Genomic DNA, 13,543 nt, shown 5'->3' with positions numbered 1-13,543 from the left:
CTTGTGTGGACGCTCCTCACAACTGGTGAAGCTACCAGTTCTTTCTCCATAACTAGTGTGGAGTCTTGAGGGGCAGTCATGCACCCCCACTGGCACAGCGCTTGGGGCAAGTGCCCCCAAGTTCCACGCTAGTTAACCCTCTGGTGAATGCCCTGTGGTCCCCCTTTTTGGCCTCCAAAATTCAGCCTCCCAGAGGCTTCAGTGCAGTAGCCTTTGTTTAAAATGCCAGCCCCAAACAGCCCTGTGGCTCCATGTGTCCTTCTCTATGCTTGGGCTTCCCCAGTGGATATCTAGGGAAAATGGCAAGCACTGAAACTGCACCCCTGTCCCAATAGGGACATGATCATGAGGTGGGAAGCCAGCCCTGTCCATCCCACCCAGTGAATTTATTCAGCAGGCTGCACAGAGAAAAGGAGATGGGGAAGAAGCCAGCCCTGTTCCACCAAGTGAATGTATGCAAAAATCCACAGATGCCAAGCCCCCTCAAAAACAAAATGAAAAATAGTGGTCATGTACCTCTTTTGGGAGGTCCCCTGAAACTGGTGCAAGAACACACCATTGGAGGAATATGGGTAAGTCCATGCCCATAAAGCAGCATTTGCATTAGTGGGACACCCTACAAGTGATGTATCATCCCAAAAACAAAAACACTCAGTTCAAACTTGAATGGTTGTGTTTTTGTGGACCACAGACTGGGAAGCAGCCTGACAAATCCAACTGGCTTGAGTTACAAGTCAATGACTGAAGGCATTTCAAGGTGTTGGAACCAAACACTTCTGAACTGCCTCAAGGACAGCCGTGCCTTGATCCTCCTGACTCTGCCTCGCCCACAATCATTATCTGTGTCAGTTTCCTAAGAGGGACCTCCCAGGTCAAGAGCATGAGGAGGAGATTCAGTTGCAAGTCAAGGACAGATGGTGTGGTGGGGAGAAAGGGCAGGCCGGGAGGGGATCCTTTCTCTGGGCCAGGATTTCTCCTGGAGCAGATGGGAAGGAGGGTGAGGGGCAGGGGATGGCAGCCCCTGCCGCCTTTGCAAGTTGGGGCTCTCCTGGGGAGTTGGAAAGCAATGCAGTGGTTTGGCTGGAGGCCTTGATCATTGAGTGGCGCAGTTGGGAAAGGGAAAAGAGAAAGTTTCTCCTGGGAAAAGGCGGAGGAAGAGGTGGCACCAGCTGTTTGGAGCTAAGAGCCTAATGCTACACATGTCTAACTCAGACATCCCACTATAGTCAATGGGGGTTACACTCAGGTAAATGTGAATACGATTGCAGCCTTAACCTGCAGTCCTAGCCACAATTTCCTGGGAGTAAGGGCCATTGAATCCAGTGGGACTGGGTTCCCACTACTGATTCTACTCAGAAGTGAGTAGACATGCCTAGCATTGCAGCCTCCTGACCCAAGCAGCGCTCATGCGCCTCCTTGCCTCTCTGCTTCACCCCTGGCCAGGCAATGCTGCTTCGCCCTGCCAGCCCTTCTCTCATTTGGAGCATGTAAAAGAAAGGAAGTTGCAAGCAGGCAGGGGCAGCACAGAAGCGGAGTAGAGAAGAGTGGGAGGAGATTCCAGTCTCCAGTCGCCTAAGCTGTCAAGTGGCAGCCAGTTCCACAGGCAAATCCTCTGCCTGCAAGCACTTCTGTGTGTGCAAAGCCTCCCTGCTGCAGGGGCTGCTCGAAAGCAGTCCACGGTGTCTGTGCGTGTCTCAGGCTGGAGGCTCAGCCAGGGCAGCCCACCTGGACCCCCACCTGGGAATGCCAGGCCAAGGCTGGCAGGCGGAGGGGAGGGGCGTGTGCCAAGCGGGGCAGGGAGGCAAAACGGGGAGCGGGGCCTCCACTCGCGGGTCCTGCTCCCTCCTTCCTGCCTGGGGGGCCAGAGGCTCCCTCCCGAGGCTCCAGCGCTGCTCTGCCGACGCCAGCGTCACTCTACTGCTGGTCTGGCGCTGCCACGGCAGCCACCAGGAGTCGCGCTCCTCGCCCTCCCCTTTCATCCTGGAGAGGAGGGAAACAATCCCCTAGGGGGGATCCCTTCTCCAGGGGATGGGCCCGTATCCGAGCGCACTCGGGATACTCCTCGGCGGGAGGGGGGTCGGGGGCTTCTTGTAGTGGGGGATTCGATTATTAGAAACATAGAGAGGGGGGTTTGCGACGGATGTGAGGACCGCATGGTGACTTGCCTGCCTGGTGCGAAGGTTGCGGACATCACTTCTCGTCTAGACAGGCTAGTAGACAGTGCTGGGGGAGAGGTAGCGGCTGTGGTGCATGTCGGCACCAACGACGTGGGCAAGTGTAGCTGGGAGGTCCTGGAGGCCAAATTTAGGCTTTTAGGCAGGAAGCTGAAAGCCAGGACCTCAAAGGTAGCGTTCTCTGAAGTGCTACCTGTTCCACGCGCAGGGCCAGCTAGGCAGGCGGAGATCAGGGGTCTCAATGTGTGGATGAGACGGTGGTGTAGGGAGGAGGGGTTTAGATTCGTTAGGCACTGGGGAACGTTTTGGGACAAGCGGGGCCTGTACAAGAGGGACGGGCTCCATTTGAACCAGAATGGAACCAGACTGCTGGCGCATAACATTAAAAAGGTGGCAGAGCAGCTTTTAAACTGATCCCTGGGGGAAGGCCGACAGGAGCCGAGGGGCATCCGGTTCGGGACTCCTCATCCCTATGGGATGAGGATGGGGAGGTTAGAGAACAACAAGACAAAGGCAGGGTAGGAGAAGAAATTGGGAAAGGTAGGGAGATGGGATGTGATAGACGGTTTGGCACAATGAGAGGATGCGGGGACAAAGGAGCGAATAAGCAGCCCATCCTGGGGCATTCCGTGTATAAATGCTTTTATGCGAATGCCCGAAGTCTACGAGCAAAGGTGGGAGAACTGGAATGTCTGGTGACAAGGGAAAACATTGACATAGTGGGCATAACGGAAACCTGGTGGAATGCGGAGAATCAGTGGGATACCGCAATCCCGGGCTATAAACTCTACAGGAGGGACAGGCAGGGGCGTGTTGGAGGTGGGGTGGCCCTTTATGTTAAGGAAGGGATAGAATCCAGCAAAGTAGAGATTGAAGGTGGGTCCGACTCCACCGTAGAATCTCTGTGGGTTAAATTACCAGGCTTGAGCAGCGATGTAATACTGGGGGTGTGCTATCGTCCTCCAGACCAGAAATCTGATGGGGACCTTGAAATGAGGAAACAGATCAGGGAGGTGACAAGGAAGGACAGGGTTGTAATCATGGGGGACTTCAATTATCCTCATATTGACTGGGTCAATTTGTGTTCTGGTCACGATAAGGAAACCGGATTTCTTGACGTGCTAAATGACTGTGGCTTAGATCAGCTAGTCACGGAGCCCACCAGAGGACAGGTGACTCTGGATTTAATTTTGTGCGGTATGCAGGACCTGGTTAGAGATGTAAACGTTACTGAGCCATTGGGGAACAGTGATCATGCTGCGATCCGTTTTGACGTGCACGTTGGGGGAAGAATACCGGGCAAATCTCTAACAAAAACCCTTGACTTCCGACGGGCGGACTTCCCTCAAATGAGGAGGCTGGTTAGGAGGAGGTTGAAAGGGAGGGTAAAAAGAGTCCAATCTCTCCAGAGTGCATGGAGGCTGCTTAAAACAACAGTAATAGAGGCCCAGCAGAGGTGTATACCGCAAAGAAAGAAGGGTTCCACTAAATCCAGGAGAGTGCCCGCATGGCTAACCAGCCAAGTTAGAGAGGCTGTGAAGGGCAAGAAAGCTTCCTTCCGTAAATGGAAGTCTTGCCCTAATGAAGAGAATAAAAAGGAACATAAACTGTGGCAAAAGAAATGTAAGAAGGTGATAGGGGAGGCCAAGCGAGACTATGAGGAACGCATGGCCAGCAACATTAAGGGGAATAATAAAAGCTTCTTCAAATATGTTAGAAGCAGGAAACCCGCCAGAGAAGCGGTTGGCCCTCTGGATGGTGAGGGAGGGAAAGGGGAGATAAAAGGAGACTTAGAGATGGCAGAGAAATTAAATGAGTTCTTTGCATCTGTCTTCACGGCAGAAGACCTCGGGCAGATACCGCTGCCCGAACAGCCCCTCCTAACCGAGGAGTTAAGTCAGATAGAGGTTAAAAGAGAAGATGTTTCAGACCTCATTGATAAATTAAAGATCAATAAGTCACCGGGCCCTGATGGCATACACCCAAGGGTTATTAAGGAATTGAAGAATGAAGTTGCTGATCTCTTGACTAAGGTATGCAACTTGTCCCTCAAAACAGCCACGGTACCAGAAGATTGGAGGATAGCAAATGTCACGCCTATTTTTAAAAAGGGAAAGAGGGGGGACCCGGGAAACTATAGGCCGGTCAGCCTAACATCTATACCGGGTAAGATGGTGGAATGCCTCATCAAAGATAGGATCTCAAAACACATAGACGAACAGGCCTTGCTGAGGGAGAGTCAGCATGGCTTCTGTAAGGGTAAGTCTTGCCTCACAAACCTTATAGAATTCTTTGAAAAGGTCAACAGGCATGTGGATGCGGGAGAACCCGTGGACATTATATATCTGGACTTTCAGAAGGCGTTTGACACGGTCCCTCACCAAAGGCTACTGAAAAAACTCCACAGTCAGGGAATTAGAGGACAGGTCCTCTCGTGGATTGAGAACTGGTTGGAGGCCAGGAAGCAGAGAGTGGGTGTCAATGGGCAATTTTCACAATGGAGAGAGGTGAAAAGCGGTGTGCCCCAAGGATCTGTCCTGGGACCGGTGCTTTTCAACCTCTTCATAAATGACCTGGAGACAGGGTTGAGCAGTGAAGTGGCTAAGTTTGCAGATGACACCAAACTTTTCCGAGTGGTAAAGACCAGAAGTGATTGTGAGGAGCTCCAGAAGGATCTCTCCAGACTGGCAGAATGGGCAGCAAAATGGCAGATGCGCTTCAATGTCGGTAAGTGTAAAGTCATGCACATTGGGGCAAAAAATCAAAACTTTAGATATAGGCTGATGGGTTCTGAGCTGTCTGTGACAGATCAGGAGAGAGATCTTGGGGTGGTGGTGGACAGGTCGATGAAAGTGTCGACCCAATGTGCGGCGGCAGTGAAGAAGGCCAATTCTATGCTTGGGATCATTAGGAAGGGTATTGAGAACAAAACGGTTAGTATTATAATGCCGTTGTACAAATCTATGGTAAGGCCACACCTGGAGTATTGTGTCCAGTTCTGGTCGCCGCATCTCAAAAAAGACATAGTGGAAATGGAAAAGGTGCAAAAGCGAGCAACTAAGATGATTACGGGGCTGGGGCACCTTCCTTATGAGGAAAGGCTACGGCGTTTGGGCCTCTTCAGCCTAGAAAAGAGACGCTTGAGGGGGGACATGATTGAGACATACAAAATTATGCAGGGGATGGACAGAGTGGATAGGGAGATGCTCTTTACACTCTCACATAATACCAGAACCAGGGGACATCCACTAAAATTGAGTGTTGGGCGGGTTAGGACAGACAAAAGAAAATATTTCTTTACTCAGCGTGTGGTCGGTCTGTGGAACTCCTTGCCACAGGATGTGGTGCTGGCGTCTAGCCTAGACGCCTTTAAAAGGGGATTGGACGAGTTTCTGGAGGAAAAATCCATTATGGGGTACAAGCCATGATGTGTATGCGCAACCTCCTGATTTTAGGAATGGGTTAATTCAGAATGCCAGATGTAGGGGAGAGCACCAGGATGAGGTCTCTTGTTATCTGGTGTGCTCCCTGGGGCATTTGGTGGGCCGCTGTGAGATACAGGAAGCTGGACTAGATGGGCCTATGGCCTGATCCAGTGGGGCTGTTCTTATGTTCTTATGCCCAGGCGAACTCCTGAGCTCAACCTCCCCCGCTGGGTGGCCCCCGCTGTGCGCCACTCGCCCGCCGTTGCTCCAACCGGTTCAGAACTCCCCTTTACCTGTCGCTGAGGGCGGGGCTCTCTCCTCCAATGGGCGCTGCGCATGCAAATGAGGGCGCTGCTGCCTGCATCCTCACCTGCATCCCTCTGGCTGAGCATCCCCTGGACCACTCACTGGCTGGGCAGAGCCACACAGGGCAGCAGGCAGGAGGCAGCCTCTTCTCTCCAGCCCCCCCACAAGCTCAGAGGCAGAGAGGGGAGCCACCAGCCATGAGCAGTAGGTTCTCCCCCTCCCCCCGCCCCTGCTATCTCCCTGTGATCCCGTCTCCCTGGATTAGGTTGTGGAAAGTCCTCGGGGCAGAGTCTGTCGCCTCTATTTGGCAGCAAAACCATCTTTCCATCGCCATCTAGGGGCTAAACTTGGAAAAACATCACTCCAGAACCCAGAATGAATTATCCCAGCCTTCCTCAGGAACTGTCTTTCCTGGGCCCAGATCCAGCAGTGCTGAAGACGTTCCCATGACATCTCCTTAGCTCCAGTAACAACGCAAACTGAACAATACCTAGAACCGCAGAAGGAAAAACTGGAGGCAAGATGAGAACAGGAGCGAGTATGTCAGATGGGGAGTCTGGATTGTCATGGTACTATACATGATTCTACTATACTGTGGCCATGTAATGTTAGACTCAGTGTTCATATTAAGGCTTTCTTTGCCTCACTGTTCCCTTCCCCACCCTTGTCTTTAAGAATGTTGCTCTCTCTGCAAAGATAGTAACTTAGGGAGGAGAGGGAAGTACAGGTGCAAAAATGGCCAGGAAATTGCAAGTTGGCAAAAGGCCTAGCTCAAAGGCAGAAAGATAAGAAGACAGGAGTTGGGTCAGTGTGAACTTTGCAAAATTCCTAGCCGAACAGCTATCAGCAATACCCAGATTCTGGCAACCAAGGACTTTTCCCTCTCACACAACACCAGAACCAGGGGACATCCACTGAAATTGAGCATCAGACAAGTTAGAATCAACATAAGAACATAAGAACAGCCCCACTGGATCAGGCCATAGGCCCATCTAGTCCAGCTTCCTGTATCTCACAGCGGCCCCACCAAATGCCCCAGGGAGCACACCAGATAACAAGAGACCTCATCCTGGTGCCCTCCCTTGCATCTGGCCTTCTGACATAGCCCATTTCTAAAATCAGGAGGTTGCGCATACACATCATGGCTTGTACCCTGTAATGGATTTTTCCTCCAGAAACTTGTCCAATCCCCTTTTAAAGGCATCCAGGTCAGATGCCCTCACCACATCCTGTGGCAAGGAGTTCCACAGACCAACCACACGCTGAGTAAAGAAATATTTTCTTTTGTCTGTCCTAACCCGCCCAACACTCAATTTTAGTGGATGTCCCCTGGTTCTGGTGTTATGTGAGAGTGTAAAGAGCATCTCTCTATCCACTCTGTCCATCCCCTGCATAATTTTGTATGTCTCAATCATGTCCCCCCTCAGGCGTCTCTTTTCTAGGCTGAAGAGGCCCAAACGCCATAGCCTTTCCTCGTAAGAAAGGTGCCCCAGCCCCGTAATCATCTTAGTCGCTCTCTTTTGCACCTTTTCCATTTCCACTATGTCTTTTTTGAGATGCGGTGACCAGAACTGGACACAATACTCCAGGTGTGGCCTTACCATAGATTTGTACAACGGCATTATAATATTAGCCTTTTTGTTCTCAATACCCTTCCTAATGATCCCAAGCATAGAATTGGCCTTCTTCACTGCCGCCGCACATTGGGTCGACACTTTCATCGACCTTTCCACCACCACCCCAAGATCTCTCTCCTGATCTGTCACAGACAGCTCAGAACCCATCAGCTTATATCTAAAGTTTTGATTTTTTGCCCCAATGTGCATGACCTTACACTTACTGACATTGAAGCGCATCTGCCATTTTGTTGCCCATTCTGCCAGTCTGGAGAGATCCTTCTGGAGCTCCTCACAATCACTTCTGGTCTTCACCACTCAGAAGAGTTTGGTGTTGTCTGCAAACTTTGCAACCTCACTGCTCACCCCTGTCTCCAGGTCATTTATGAAGAGGTTGAAAAGCACCGGTCCCAGGACAGATCCTTAGGGCACACCGCTTTTCACCTCTCTCCATTGTGAAAATTGCCCATTGACACCCACTCTCTGCTTCCTGGCCTCAAACCAGTTCTCAATCCATGAGACGACCTGTCCTCTAATTCCCTGTGGAGTTTTTTCAGTAGCCTTTGGTGAGGGACCGTGTCGAACGCCTTCTGAAAGTCCAGATATATAATGTCCACGGGTTCTCCCGCATCCACATGCCTGTTTTCTGAGGAAGATGAACAGAAATTTGGGAAGGAGCAGAGGTGGAACATGAGATCATTTAGGGGGAAATAGAGAGAGATATCCCTGCTGGATAAGGCCAGCAGGGGTGAAACTGAGTGGCAAATATGCATGCTGAATCCAATCCCCCATTTCAGCCTGCGCTACCTGCTTACTCTCTCCAGGTTTACACCAGCAATAGAGCTGGTGTAAATTCAAAGAGAGCCATAGGACATCACAGAGCGTATCCGAAGGTAAGAGAACAAAAGCTGCTATACCTCAAGGAGACCTCCTGATTGCCCCCTCTGCTCTTGGATGCAGTGCACGCCACCATGGGATAGGAGGATAAGGTATTAGTGTCTCCCTCCATTATAGAGGAAACAACAATTTTACTTTATTGTCTCAGTAAGCATTAATATATTTAATATCAATGTTTTTATTATCTTCCTGAAAATATTCAAGTTGGCAAAGCTTAAAAATGCAATGAAAACTAAAAAGAATCAAAGCCAATTATACGTTAAAATACATATATAGAATCCAAATCAAAAGAGACCTTGCCCCTGATACTCACCACTGTTTCTGATGGAGGAGGAAGGCCTCCATGGATGAAATTAAGAGTCAGGCAAATTCACAACGCTGGAGAGCCTTTGGTTCAGGGTTTGGGCTTGAATGATTAAAACCAGTGCTTTGAACTAGCCCAGGAATTAAGTGATAGCCACAGCAGAGGTACAATACTATGTTCTTTGCTCCAATCTGCTAGACCCTTTAAAAATTATAGCAGCCATATTGTAGTGGAACTGAAGTTGAAGGCTGCCAGTCCTATGCAGGCGAGTTACAGTCATCCAATTTGAAAGTGATCATGAATGAGAGCAGCCAGGTCCCCCTTCTCAAGAAAAGGGCCCAAGCCCTTTTATTAGCCCAAGCTGGTAAAAAGCACTTCTTTCAACATTCTGGTATTTAATTTTACTGTTGTCACCTTTTGTATTCCCACTCCATAGCTGCACTAATGCAGACCTTTTGGTGTTCAATATGTTTTCCATAGAACCATCTTGAGATTACAACCTGGGGTCGGTTCACACATGCATGTGGATCATTTCTAGTCTCAACATGATTGCTCAGTACTTGATGCTGAATGCAAAAACAGAATAACCAGAGCTCATCTGCATTTTGGATGGGATTTAAAATACATATAAATGGCCCAATGCCCATTCACACAAAGACTTTTCTAGTTAAGAAGCATCAGACATGTGTGAACCAGTCCAAAAACACTACTGGACATCACAACTTAAGTCTCTTGCCAAGAGGAGTCACCCAGTTTGCTCTCAACTCCAAGAGCTACAACAACACACCCCTACCAGATATTCTTGGCTTCTCCACTCTTCAGACACTTTCCATTCCACAAACATCTCTCTCTTGTTCTCCAAACACTGCAGCACAGCCTGAAATATTTCCTGCACAAACAGAGAAGGTTTAATTCTAAGAGAATCAGCTTTTCTTTACCTTTTAAAATTATTTTTATTGACATTTGCAACAACCGACCAAAGAAAAAATGAAATCAATCCTGGGTTCTTAAGGGCCTTGGAAATGCTCAACTTCCAGATTGCCTGCAGGGGAAGTCAGAACCTTATATGAGAAGTGATGTTTTCTGCAATTATCCTGGAGATATCCATAAAGTGGGTCTCTCCACCACATTCCCCCACTCTCTGTCCAGGGCTGGATTAAGCTAGTGTAGGGCCTGCAGCATATGTTATACAGGCCCCCCCTTTTTTTTAAAGTACACATAAATATTTAAACAAATACTTGCATAGTTAATTCATTTTTTCATTCATTATACATTTGCTAAAATGCTTACTAGTCTTCTGAGTAGGCATGACTAGAATTTCAGTGGATTTGCCCCCATGTTAAGGATAAAGCACAGAAAAAAACAAAGAGGGTGAATTTCATCATTTACTTGTGCGGAATTTGGACATTTTGTGGGTGCAGGTATTGGTACAAACTTTTCGATTTAAATTGGAAAAGGAATGGGGGTGTTAAGGGAGAAGAACGGGAGAAAAAGAATCTTGGGTACCCTCTCACCACGCTCCCTCTCATTTGCCCTGGGCCCCTAGTGCCCAGTGGGGCAGCTGCCCCCTGCCAGGAATGCCACTGGGTGTGGGGGTCTGTTCCATTTCCTACTTTTGCTACTATGTTAATCCTGACCTGACTCTGGTCTTTTCCTTGAATGAAACTATCCACTTCATCCCAAAAGATCCACCTACAAAGAAGCATTTATCACACACACCCTGCTTGGTAGCCTGTCATGCAGTCTCTCTGTGAATAAATTCCCAGTGAAAGTGTAGTTTGCCCCAAAAGCAAACACTGAACAAAAGTCAGTATCTGCAAATAACTGCATCCTGCATCAGCATTTGCATGACCTTGAATGTTGCATGACCTTAAATGAGATAATCTCATTAGGGTCTCAGAAGTGTGTTGGAGTGGGCCATACTGGCACTCTCGCTTCCTTCCACCAAGCGTTTTTAATACACGTGGATGACAGGTCTGAACAGAGCTACAGAGATCTGCAAATGGGGATGAGAAATTGGACTTCCTCCACGGGGCTGATGTCAGGTTTGCAAGGTTAATGTCTGTGAGCATTTGAAGCCTGGAGGAAGGAGGTGTAGAAAGTTGGTCTCTCACAGCTGATGTGGAAACAACAGATTAGCTCAAGATGTGATGATCTGACTTTTAATTTCTCCTGCTTTCTTCCACATAACAGGATCATTGAGGCGAGCACTGACTTTCTCCTAAAGAAGTTACTAAATTTTCACTAACTTTCTGCTAAAGGAGATGGGGAAACTCTCCTGTGTGCCAATCCATCCTTCTCATCTTCCCTTCCCAACTCATCCTTCCCAACTAAGGTGTGCGCCACTTAATGATGGGGATACGTTCTCCTATCCCTGTTATTATGCGATTAGGTCATTAAGTGAACATTCAGTACAAACTATTGCCGTTGTTGTGTAAACAGACACTCCCTGCCTGACACTAGCTGGCTGCACAGGCTACTGGAGATAGATAATGCGTCTTCTTTGCATTAAGAGCCTCACTGTTGTGTAAACAGACACTGCTGCAGGCTATGGGAGATGTGATTGCCTCATTAAGACCATCCTTATTGCGCTTTGATCACCATCATACATATGGTCCGTCGTTAAGCAAACGGTTGTTAAGTGGCGCACACCTCTATTCACAAAGCAATCACAGTCCACGTTTCAGATAGCAATATAAAATCCTGTGTATCTTCAAGCAGAGACAGGGCCCTCAGAGATTAGAAGAGGGGTCAAAGGCCATGCACCCGGCTTGACTGTTTTGCTCATGAACTAACAATCTCACATTGTGGTGTGCGTAATTATAAAGACATAGGAACATAAAAACTTAAGAAGAGCCACGCTGGATCAGGTTAAAGGCCCATCTAGTCCATTTTCCTGCATCTCGCAGTCGCCCATCCAATGCTTCAGGGAGCACACAAGGCAAGACACAACCTGCATTCTGGTGCCCTCCCCTGCATCTGGCACTCTGAGGTAGTCTACTTCTAAAACCAGAGCTTGCACATACCTACCATGTCTTGTAACCCGTAATGAACTTTTCCTCCAGAAGTTTGTCCAATCCCCTCTTAAAGGTATCTAGGCAAGATGCCATCACTATGTCCTGTGGCAAGGAGTTTCACAGACTAATTACAAGCTGGGTAAAGAAATATTTTCTTTTGTCTGTCCTAACTCTACCATCACTCAATTTTTAGTGGATGTCCCCTGGTTCTGGTGTTATGTGAGAGGGAAAAGTGTGTCTGTGTATCCACTCTATCCATCCCCTGCATAATTTTTAATGTCTCAATCATGTTCCCCCTCAAGCGCCTCTTTAGTCCCAACTGCTGTATTCTCTACTAAGAACATAATCAAAGGTATTCTTATCAATGAGACAGTTCAGCTGTCCAAGGCTTGCATGATTAGAATACTTTGTGACTGTGGCCACCTGTATTTGTGATGCTTATTAATTAATATTGGTGCATCATTATGTAATCCATAATGTTTAGCAATAAACACTTTAAGGGAGCAATCCTAAACTACCATTGGGCCATTGCAAGTTCCTTGCACTGACCTGGGAGTGTCGCAAACTGCTAACTGTTGGTTAGCAGGTGTTGAAAAGTTGACAGCAAGGGCATTTCCCACCCCACCCCCAAAAAAGAACCCCTTCACAGGGCAGAGAATAGCAAAGTCTGGCTGCAAGATTGGCATCACACAAAGCAAGGATACTTTCCTACCTTGTAGTCGTCAGCAGCCTCCTCCACAGGATTCACTTGATGTCCCCTGTGCTGTTTGGATCTCTCACATACCACACAGATGGGGGCTTCGTGGTCCCAGCAGTAGAATTTCAGAGGCTCCTGGTGTGTCTCACAAACCCTTCCTGTGTCTTCTGTTACGTGAAAATCTCCTTTTCCCTTCCAAGTTGTGATTTTGTATGTATTATGGACTAAAACTCATGCAGGTCAAACCTCAGAATACAGGACACCCTTCCCCCAGTACACTTTTCCAAGGCCCTGGTAGAAGTCACAAGTTTGCACAACCTCTAGCAATGCAGGGATGCCTCCTGATCCAATCACTGTTATGCAAAACTAGCATGCACCTCTGGAGGAAGAAGTCTATTGTTCTATTGTTGTAGCTTTATCACTCTTAAGCACTATGCAAACTGCCTCCCTCCCCCAGGAGGCCAGTCATGGCTGATACCCAGTCATCCTTTTCTTGCATGCTCCACTGTGTCCCACTGTGTGTAGTGAGCATGCGCATCCAGGAGGCCACATCCGGGTCATTCACATCCAGCTTCCAGGTCAGCAAAAAGCCTTTTAAGAGAGAACTTCGCCACATGTGCGCTTTCTCTCTCTGACTGCCCCCCAAGGCACAGGTCCTCCATAGGACTCTTTCACCCCCCCCCCAACTGCTTCCCAGGACAGGTAACTATATCTTGCATCTGGAATCTTTTCCCTTCTATCCTACCTATTTCTCCCATTCTCCCCCATCTTAGTTAGCAACTGGGTTATGCAGACCAGGGACCCCTAATATCCTTCCCTACAACTTATCCTTTTCTGATTCCTTCTCGGGTGCACCAAATACACAGCACATGCAACCACCATAAAGCTAGGTACATTAGACACAAGTGGTTGGCAACCTTCAGTCTCGAAAGACTATGGTATAAGCCTACAGCATCCGGTATTCCCAGGTGGTCTCCCATCCAAGTACTAACCAGACCTGACCCTGCTTAGCTTCCAAGATCAGACAAGATCGGGTATGTGCAGGGTAGCAGTTGCTGGGGGTTAGACACAAGTACTAGAAACCTATACTTATCAATTCTCCATGTG

The 13,543-nt window shown here is 48.4% G+C and overlaps 1 protein-coding gene and 1 pseudogene across 1 annotated transcript in view; one reads left to right on the top strand and one right to left on the bottom strand.

Moving 5' to 3' along the window:
• The window catches only part of LOC136641548 (zinc finger protein 91-like), a 543,065-nt gene that overhangs the window by 385,651 nt on the left and 143,871 nt on the right, over positions 1–13,543 (top strand). The gene's annotated exons all lie outside the window — the stretch shown is intronic.
• On the bottom strand, positions 13,380–13,496 carry LOC136643324 (5S ribosomal RNA; annotated as a pseudogene).

This window comes from Tiliqua scincoides, chromosome 2, assembly GCF_035046505.1.
Source record: "Tiliqua scincoides isolate rTilSci1 chromosome 2, rTilSci1.hap2, whole genome shotgun sequence".
NCBI lineage: Eukaryota > Metazoa > Chordata > Lepidosauria > Squamata > Scincidae > Tiliqua > Tiliqua scincoides.
The sequence above is the reverse complement of the archived record's forward strand: the minus strand, read 5'-3'. Positions and strand labels throughout refer to the sequence as shown.